The 3,867-nt window shown below is 41.1% G+C and overlaps 1 protein-coding gene and 1 long non-coding RNA gene across 3 annotated transcripts in view; both read left to right on the top strand.

Moving 5' to 3' along the window:
* The window catches only part of LOC116701550 (uncharacterized), an 11,058-nt gene extending 8,376 nt beyond the window's left edge, over positions 1-2,682 (top strand). Inside the window, exon 3 of the long non-coding RNA XR_004334938.1 lies at positions 2,671-2,682. This is a non-coding gene — a long non-coding RNA (uncharacterized LOC116701550). The remainder of the gene's footprint in view (positions 1-2,670) is intronic.
* thsd7aa (thrombospondin, type I, domain containing 7Aa) overlaps positions 1-3,867 on the top strand; it is a 213,050-nt gene that overhangs the window by 20,054 nt on the left and 189,129 nt on the right. The gene's annotated exons all lie outside the window — the stretch shown is intronic.

The following is a 3,867-nucleotide window of genomic DNA, read 5'->3' as shown; positions in this document are numbered from 1 at the left end:
TGCTAACAGCAACTAGCTTAGACTGCAAGGAGTGGTCCATCGTGGTCAGTTAAGAGCCCACATCTTAATTATATTTGGCTAAAATATCGCAATGTGTGTTTCAGCCTTAGCCATAACAGCTTGAGTGCTCCTTAAGGCCATTTTATGGTTGTGTGGAGGAGCTTTTGTCGTAGCCTACGTAAGTGGCCTGATCTGACTTGCGGGTGATAGAGCGAGGGGGTACGCCGTCGATTCTACGCACAACCATAAAACGACCTAAACTCATAGAACCCTTTTGGAGGGATGAACAGCTTCATGCCAACATAATCCTCTCATTTGGTGTTTTGATGATGGTGGTGGAGAGCGCTGTCTGACAAGCTCCAAAATCTCACCATAGCATATGTGAAGTGTTGATATTGGTGTTTTCTTTTTTTACTTACATGACTTTCTACACTCTTTCTCTGTGACCTGAATTAGGTCATGACCTACAGATTGCAGTCTGGGCCCCTGCTGAGGACAACACTATATTTCCTCGATAGTGGGTGACATCCAACCTATTCAGCTGCTAATGATGTCCATTCTTTACTTTTAGTGCCACTGCAGTTGTTCAAACCGCTGCTCCTTTAGAGCACATGGAACGAGATGGCAGTGGAATGAAGACCAACTTTGCAGATAAAGACGTTGGTTTCATTCATGTCATTTTTCATCTGCGGGTGTCTACAGGGCCTGGAGTTACTGTAAGTGAGTTACAGGCATCGGTTGATTCATCATACTTATGGCAGTCACTGAGCCATACTCCCCAAGGGAATGCTCCTTCAAATCATCCTCCTCCTTCTTCCCACAATGCACCATTACCCAAAACCCACCAGCTGCCCTCTGCCATCTCTGGCTTAGGTACATGCAGTATGACTCACCAGTTGATGGCTCTTTTACCTCATAACTGTGTAGGCAGCTAATACAGAAACATAATTGTTGATTTTGTGTTTTCTATTATTCAATATGCAACAGACTTCTACTGTTTCTACTACTGGCCTGAGTAAACAGGAGAATGAAGATGGAAAAAGGTAATTGTTGACCTTGGGAATAGTATTTTGACAAAGATACTTGCTTCAATGTCTACTTACTAGCTTTTCATAGAGCTTTTAACTTCATCTCAAGGTCTTCATCAGGCAATTGAGTTACATGGCTTGGAGTTAAATGTCTTGATATCGAACCTTTATCCAACATTTTCCTATTCAGTCATGGGGACTCCAGCCCTCATAAGGGTACATGGGAAGGAAGGGTTAACCCTCTCAGATACACCAATCTCTTCTTGGAAAGAGTGTTGACAGTCTATAGTTAAAATAAGTTTTTTCAATAAATTTCATAGCAATGTACTGTACAAGTGAAAATGTTGGCCCCATTTTAACCTTCCAACAATATTTAACATTTAAAATCAGTTTCTATGGCAATCTGGCCAGTAGAACTTCAGATATTTTACTATCCATTTCCTCATCAGTTTAATCCTACTGCTACAACATGCATCACTATGCTTCAAGATGTTTTATGATGATGGTTTGTCCATGGAAAAGGCTTCATCCTCTGGGAGGCATGAATGTGCAGCAAATTTCATGGTGTATATTTCTTGTATACATTCCAACATTCTGGGAAGATTTTTTAAACCTGTTTCCATTCAGCCACAAGAACAGTGGTAGGATACTGATATTGAGCAGCGTGATCCGGCTCGGTGTTTCAATGAATCCCAAAGGTAGCACGAGTTTAGACACCCAGCTATTTTTCTTCTTCCTCCTGTTTATTTTCCGAGATATTGTAGATGACGTAAGTGTAATCAACAGCTAACTGAACTTCTAAAGAAAATGACATGTTGTCATAGTCATTTCCACTTTCTGTTTAGCTTTTGTCATGTTTAACATAAGATAACTGGAGAAAATTCCCTTATTACAGCAGCTCAAAAGAAAAAATTCACACACATCAGAATAACACAAATACCCATTAAATAGGAACATAGGGAAAAAATATCATAGTTTTCATTGGTGAAATTAACACTGCTTAGTAAATAACACTTAACATACATTTAGATTAAGGGCTTTGCTTTTAGCAAACACACATTTATGCCCTTTTCAACATCATTATTCATATTTTGGAAAAAGGAGGAAGAAGAAGCTTGAATCCCAGTGAAAGACAGTAATCCGTTGACCATGCTTACACTCCCAGACACTGCTGATATCAATATGCATGGATGGATTACAGATCATTAAGTGTTGCTTACAAAACCTTTTTTATAATGCTGGATTTTAAGACCAGGTAAAACGCACTCAATTACACGTGTTTCTGGTCTGCTTTAGAGCTCTGATGAAAGGTATGCAGTCTTTAAATTACTCATAAACTGACAGCCTGATTACAAACAGTCTGCAATCCTTGCCAGAGCAGATATTTTTAGGATGGCTCTGATTTCATCATGTGCAACCTATTTTTTACGCCTACTCCCCAGTATGTGTGTGTGTGTGTGTGTGTGTGTGTTTGGCTGTCCTAATTACATATTTCTATACCTTTTTGGGGATGTGGTGGTTCCTATGGCTCCATTAAAAGGACTTTGATGATATTATTAATAGTAACATCAGATAATTTCACCTGTTATAACTCCAAACTCGTAAAATATACGGACGCAATCCCCCTTCAGCGTGTGTGTAGAACGTACTGCGCAGAGCAGCAGCTACGTAGTGCATGAAGATCACGTAGTTTTAAGAGCAACACTGTTAGCAAATTGTATGAAAACCAAAATTTCGCACAGGGAGGCTGGTTGGGGTGGTGGATGGGTCAAAGAACATGACTTTCACCCCGGGCTTCCACGTGTCACGTTACCTAAACCCAACTGTCCCGTTCTTCTTCACCTAAACCCAACTGTCCCGTTCTTCTTTACCCAAACCCAACTGTCCCGTTCTTCTTTTCCCAAACCCAACTGTCCCGTTCTTCTTTACCTAAACCCAACTGTCCCGTTCTTCTTTTCTTAAACCCAACTGTCCCGTTCTTCTTTACCTAAACCCAATTGTCCCGTTCTTCTTTTCCTAAACCAAACTGTCCCGTTCTTCTTTTCTTAAACCCAACTGTCCCGTTCTTCTTTTCTTAAACCCAACTGTCCCGTTCCCGTGTATCATGGAAATGTATAATTTATAAACCCACCCACCATCACCGTCAAAAGTTTCCTGATCCGCCTAATTCTGAGCTTTCATTTTCTCAAAGGCAGAGCAAGGTACCCAAGGCTCGGTTTACACCTATCATCATTTCTAGCCACTGGGGGACCATAGGCAGGCTGGGGGGACTTATATTAATGTTAAAAAAACTAATAAAGTGAAATCTTCATGTCATGGGAACTTTATACACACTATTTTTGATCTCTGCATGTAATGATAGTAAAATATCAGGTGCCATTGTCATTGATTTGACCAAAGCTTTTGATCTGGTTGACCACCACTACCTTCTTTTTGGATACAAAAACTGACCTTTCTGTCAGCATGGGGGTTCAAAACCTTAAGTAGAAAGCTCAGAAAAAAAGGTTTGTCATTAGTTGTGTATATTTCCATTAGCCACAAACTCTTTTCCCCCCACTTCAACCAGCTTTCATTCCAGCCTCATGGTCCTCTTGTGACCACATGTTTGTTCACTGCCTCAGCCTGTCTGCTCATATCAGAGAGCCAACATTGTGTCTGCACACTCTGCCAGGCCTATTTAACTTTACTACAGAGTGTTGGATCCCTAAGCTGTGTGTGTGGATGCGTGCATGCGTGCGTGTGTGCGCGTGGATTGACATTCCCTGGTGCATTTCACACTACTGGCCATCAAAATGAAATAGTCCGCATGCTGCACTGACACACACACACACACACACAC

The sequence above is a fragment of the Etheostoma spectabile genome, chromosome 14 (genome assembly GCF_008692095.1).
Source record: "Etheostoma spectabile isolate EspeVRDwgs_2016 chromosome 14, UIUC_Espe_1.0, whole genome shotgun sequence".
In the NCBI taxonomy this organism is placed as follows: Eukaryota; Metazoa; Chordata; class Actinopteri; order Perciformes; family Percidae; genus Etheostoma; species Etheostoma spectabile.
The sequence above is the reverse complement of the archived record's forward strand: the minus strand, read 5'-3'. Positions and strand labels throughout refer to the sequence as shown.